The sequence below is a fragment of the Gobio gobio genome (genome assembly GCF_949357685.1).
Source record: "Gobio gobio genome assembly, chromosome: 15".
Classification (NCBI taxonomy): domain Eukaryota; kingdom Metazoa; phylum Chordata; class Actinopteri; order Cypriniformes; family Gobionidae; genus Gobio; species Gobio gobio.
The window spans coordinates 970001-977500 of record NC_137108.1 but is presented as its reverse complement, the minus strand read 5'-3'; the positions used below and the strand labels follow the sequence as shown (position 1 = coordinate 977500).

Here is a 7500-nt window from a genome sequence, read left to right as displayed (position 1 = left end):
CATGAACACGTGACCCATGAACGCGTGACCCATGAACATATGACCCATGAACGCGTGACCCATGAACATATGACCCATGAACGCGTGACCATGAACGCGTGACCCATGAACACGTGACCAATGAACACGCCACATGAACACGTGACCCATGAACGCGTGACCCATGAACGCGTGACCCATGAACACGTGACCAATGAACACGCCACATGAACACGTGACCCATGAACGCGTGACCCATGAACATATGACCCATGAACACGACACATGAACGCGTGAACACGTGACCCATGAACACGTGACCCATGAACGCGTGACCCATGAACATGTGACCCATGAACACGACCCATGAACACGTGACCCATGAACACGTGACCCATGAACATGTGACCCATGAACACCTGACCCATGAACATGTGACCCATGAACGCGTGACCCATGAACACGTGACCAATGAACACGCCACATGAACACGTGACCCATGAACGCGTGACCCATGAACATATGACCCATGAACGCGTGACCCATGAACGCGTGACCCATGAACGCGTGACCCATGAACACGTGACCAATGAACACGCCACATGAACACGTGACCCATGAACGCGTGACCCATGAACACGACACATGAACGCGTGACCCATGAACGCGTGACCCATGAACATGTGACCCATGAACACGCTACCCATGAACATGTGACCCATGAACACGTGACCCATGAACACGACCCATGAACACGTGACCCATGAACGCGTGACCCATAAACGCGTGACCCATAAACACGTGACCCATGAACGCGTGACCCATGAACGCGTGACCCATGAACGCGTGACCCATGAACGCGTGACCCATGAACACGTGACCCATGAACACGTGACCCATGAACACCTGACCCATGAACATGTGACCTATGAACGCGTGACCCATGAACACGTGACCAATGAACACGCCACATGAACACGTGACCCATGAACGCGTGACCCATGAACACGTGACCAATGAACACGCCACATGAACACGTGACCCATGAACGCGTGACCCATGAACATATGACCCATGAACGCGTGACCCATGAACGCGTGACCCATGAACGTGTGACCCATGAACACGTGACCCATGAACACGTGACCAATGAACACGCCACATGAACACGTGACCCATGAACGCGTGACCCATGAACATATGACCCATGAACACGACACATGAACGCGTGACCCATGAACATGTGACCCATGAACACGCTACCCATGAACATGTGACCCATGAACACATGACCCATGAGCACGTGACCCATGAACACGTGACCCATGAACACGTGACCCATGAACACGTGACCCATGAACGCTTGACCCATGAACGCGTGACCCATGAACGCGTGACCCATGAACGCGTGACCCATGAACACGTGACCCATGAACACGTGACCCATGAACACGTGACCCATGAACACGTGACCCATGAACGCTTGACCCATGAACGCGTGACCCATGAACGCGTGACCCATGAACGCGTGACCCATGAACGCGTGACCCATGAACACGTGACCCATGAACACGTGACCCATGAACACGTGACCCATGAACACGTGACCCATGAACACGTGACCCATGAACACGTGACCCATGAACGCTTGACCCATGAACGCGTGACCCATGAACGCGTGACCCATGAACGCGTGACCCATGAACGCGTGACCCATGAACACGTGACCCAAGAACACGCCACATGAACACGTGTCCCATGAACGTGTGACCCATGAACGCGTGACCCATGAACGCGTGACCCATGAACACGTGACCCATGAACACGCCACATGAACGCGTGACCAATGAACGCGTGACCCATGAACGCGTGACCCATGAACACGTGACCCATGAACATGTGACCCATGAACACGCCACATGAACGTGTGACCCATGAACGCGTGACCCATGAACGCGTGACCCATGAACACGTGACCCATGAACATGTGACCCATGAAAACGTTACCCATGAACATGTGACCCATGAACACGTGACCCATGAACACGTGACCCATGAACATGTGACCCATGAACGCGTGACCCATGAACATGTGACCCGTGAACGCGTGACACATGAACGCGTGACCCATGAACACGTGACCCATGAACACGTGACCCATGAACACGTGACCCATGAACATGTGACCCATGAACGTGACCCATAAACACGTGACCCATGAACACGTGACCCATGAAAAGGTGACCCATGAACACGTGACCCATGAACACGTGACCCATGAACACGTGACCCATGAACATGTGACCCATGAACACGTGACCCATGAACATATGACCCATGAACACGACCCTCCATGAACATGTGACCCATGAACAGGTGACCCATGAACACGTGACCCATGAAGATGACCCATGAACACGACCCATGAACACGTGACCCATGAACGCGTGACCCATGAACATGTGACCCATGAACATGTGACCCATGAACCTGTGACCCATGAACACGACCCCCCATGAACATGTGACCCATGAACACGTGACCCATGAACACATGACCCATGAACACGACCCATGAACATGTGACCCATGAACATGTGACCCATGAACATGTGACCCATGAACACGTGACCCATGAACATGTGACCCATGAACATGTGACCCATGAACATGTAACCCATGAACATGTGACCCATGAACACGACCCATGAACATGTGACCCATTAACATGTGACCTATGAACACAACCCATGAACATGTGACTCATGAACACGACCCATGAACATGTGACCCATGAACACGACCCATGAACATGTGACCCATGAACACGTGACCCATGAACAGGTGACCCATGAACACGACCCATGAACATGTGACCCATGAACACGTGACCCATGAACACGTGACCCATGAACACGTGACCCATGAACATGTGACCCATGAACACGTGACCCATGAACAGGTGACCCATGAACAGGTGACCCATGAACACGACCCATGAACATGTGACCCATGAACACGTGACCCATGAACACGTGACCCATGAACACGACCCATGAACATGTGACCCATGAACACGACCCATGAACATGTGACCCATGAACACGTGACCCATGAACACGTGACCCATGAACACGTGACCCATGAACATGTGACCCATGAACATGTGACCCATGAACACGACCCATGAACACATGACCCATGAACACGTGACCCATGAACACAACCCATGAACATGTGACTCATGAACACGACCCATGAACATGTGACCCATGAACACGACCCATGAACATGTGACCCATGAACACGTGACCCATGAACACGTGACCCATGAACAGGTGACCTATGAACACGACCCATGAACACGTGACCCATGAACACGTGAGCCATGAACACGTGACCCATGAACACGTGACCCATGAACATGTGACCCATGAACATGAACATGACCCATGAACATGTGACCCATGAACACGACCCATGAACATGTGACCCATGAACATGACCCATGAACACGTGACCCATGAACATGTGACCCATGAACACGTGACCCATGAACACGTGACCCATGAACAGGTGACCCATGAACACGTGACCCATGAACACGTGAACCATGAACACGACCCATGAACACGTGACCCATGAACACGTGACCCATGAACACGTGACCCATGAACACGTGACCCATGAACACGACCCATGAACATGTGACCCATGAACACGTGACCCATGAACACGTGACCCATGAACACGTGACCCATGAACATGTGACCCATGAACACGTGACCCATGAACACGTGACCCATGAACAGGTGACCCATGAACACGTGACCCATGAACACATGACCCATGAACACGTGAACCATGAACACGACCCATGAACACGTGACCCATGAACATGAACATGACCCATGAACATGTGACCCATGAACACGACCCATGAACATGTGACCCATGAACATGACCCATGAACACGTGACCCATGAACACGTGACCCATGAACACGTGACCCATGAACACATGACCCATGAACACGTGACCCATGAACACGTGACCCATGAACACGACCCATGAACACATGACCCATGAACACGTGACCCATGAACACGTGACCCATGAACACGTGACCCATGAACACGTGAAGTTTTAGTAACTAATTTCGGGAGGAGCACGTCCAGATAATTAAACCTATCTAAACAATGGAGCACGCCAGATAATGTAGCCTAATCAAACCCAAGTGGAGCACCCTCAGATAATTAAACCTAATTAAACACATGTGGAGCATATCAAGCCAATCGATTTAATCAACGATAAGAGGTGTGTGTATATATACAGCATATTTACCTTCTTTCGTTGACCGTTTTTATTTTTAGCATCCCTCCACCACCCCATCTCCTCACTTTGATTTAATAAACTCATTAGACGTCAACACAATCCATAATAAAATACAGTCTAGTTCTAGACTATCTTCATCATGGGGGGATACTCTGGGTTCGGGCCAAATTCCGAGCCTGGACAGCACGCCAAATACGCATAATCTTTACTCCATTTAATATGATGTACGTGTGAACTCGTGAAGTGACCCATGAACACGACCCATGAACACGTGACCCATGAACACGACCCATGAACATGTGACCCATGAACATGTGACCCATGAACACGTGACCCATGAACACGTGACCCATGAACACGTGACCCATGAACAGGTGACCCATGAACACGTGACCCATGAACACGTGACCCATGAACATGTGACCCATGAACACGACCCATGAACATGTGACCCATGAACAGGTGACCCATGAACACGTGACCCATGAACACGTGACCCATGAACATGTGACCCATGAACACGACCCATGAACACGACCCATGAACACGTGACCCATGAACAGGTGACCCATGAACACGTGACCCATGAACACGTGACCCATGAACACGTGACCCATGAACATGTGACCCATGAACACGACCCATGAACATGTGACCCATGAACACGTGACCCATGAACACGTTACCCATGAACACGTTACCCATGAACATGTGACCCATGAACATGTGACCCATGAACCTGTGACCCATGAACACCACCCCCCATGAACATGTGACCCATGAACACGTGACCCATGAACACATGACCCATGAACACGACCCATGAACATGTGACCCATGAACATGTGACCCATGAACATGTGACCCATGAACACGTGACCCATGAACACGTGACCCATGAACATGTGACCCATGAACACGTGACCCATGAACATGTAACCCATGAACATGTGACCCATGAACACGACCCATGAACATGTGACCCATTAACATGTGACCTATGAACACAACCCATGAACATGTGACTCATGAACACGACCCATGAACATGTGACACATGAACACGACCCATGAACATGTGACCCATGAACACGTGACCCATGAACACGTGACCCATGAACAGGTGACCCATGAACACGACCCATGAACATGTGACCCATGAACACGTGACCCATGAACACGTGACCCATGAACACGTGACCCATGAACATGTGACCCATGAACACGTGACCCATGAACACGTGACCCATGAACAGGTGACCCATGAACACGACCCATGAACATGTGACCCATGAACACGTGACCCATGAACACGTGACCCATGAACACGACCCATGAACATGTGACCCATGAACACGACCCATGAACATGTGACCCATGAACACGTGACCCATGAACACGTGACCCATGAACATGTGACCCATGAACATGTGACCCATGAACACGACCCATGAACACATGACCCATGAACCCGTGACCCATGAACACAACCCATGAACATGTGACTCATGAACACGACCCATGAACATGTGACCCATGAACACGACCCATGAACATGTGACCCATGAACACGTGACCCATGAACACGTGACCCATGAACAGGTGACCTATGAACACGACCCATGAACACGTGACCCATGAACACGTGAGCCATGAACACGTGACCCATGAACACGTGACCCATGAACATGTGACCCATGAACATGAACATGACCCATGAACATGTGACCCATGAACACGACCCATAAACATGTGACCCATGAACATGACCCATGAACACGTGACCCATGAACATGTGACCCATGAACACGTGACCCATGAACACGTGACCCATGAACAGGTGACCCATGAACACGTGACCCATGAACACGTGAACCATGAACACGACCCATGAACACGTGACCCATGAACACGTGACCCATGAACACGTGACCCATGAACACGTGACCCATGAACACGTGACCCATGAACACGTGACCCATGAACACGTGACCCATGAACACGTGACCCATGAACACGACCCATGAACACGTGACCCATGAACACGTGACCCATGAACACGTGACCCATGAACACGTGACCCATGAACACGTGACCCATGAACACGTGACCCATGAACACGTGACCCATGAACACGTGAAGTTTTAGTAACTAATTTCGGGAGGAGCACGTCCAGATAATTAAACCTATCTAAACAATGGAGCACGCCAGATAATGTAGCCTAATCAAACCCAAGTGGAGCACCCTCAGATAATTAAACCTAATTAAACACATGTGGAGCATATCAAGCCAATCGATTTAATCAACGATAAGAGGTGTGTGTATATATACAGCATATTTACCTTCTTTCGTTGACCGTTTTTATTTTTAGCATCCCTCCACCACCCCATCTCCTCACTTTGATTTAATAAACTCATTAGACGTCAACACAATCCATAATAAAATACAGTCTAGTTCTAGACTATCTTCATCATGGGGGGATACTCTGGGTTCGGGCCAAATTCCGAGCCTGGACAGCACGCCAAATACGCATAATCTTTACTCCATTTAATATGATGTACGTGTGAACTCGTGAAGTGACCCATGAACACGACCCATGAACACGTGACCCATGAACACGACCCATGAACATGTGACCCATGAACACGTGACCCATGAACACGTGACCCATGAACACGTGACCCATGAACATGTGACCCATGAACACGACCCATGAACACGACCCATGAACATGTGACCCATGAACACGACCCATGAACACGACCCATGAACATGTGACCCATGAACACGACCCATGAACACGTGACCCATGAACATGTGACCCATGAACACGACCCATGAACACGACCCATGAACACGTGACCCATGAACACGACCCATGAACATGTGACCCATGAACACGTGACCCATGAACACGTGACCCATGAACACGTGACCCATGAACACGACCCATGAACATGTGACCCATGAACACGTGACCCATGAACACGTGACCCATGAACACGACCCATGAACATGTGACCCATGAACACGACCCATGAACATGTGACCCATGAACACGACCCATGAACATGTGACCCATGAACACGTGACCCATGAACACGTGACCCATGAACACGTGACCCATGAACATGTGACCCATGAACATGTGACCCATGAACACGACCCATGAACACATGACCCATGAA

General features: G+C 50.2%; 1 protein-coding gene across 3 annotated transcripts in view; it reads right to left on the bottom strand.

Moving 5' to 3' along the window:
* Positions 1 to 7500, bottom strand: part of znf407 (zinc finger protein 407) — a 34110-nt gene that overhangs the window by 8598 nt on the left and 18012 nt on the right. The gene's annotated exons all lie outside the window — the stretch shown is intronic.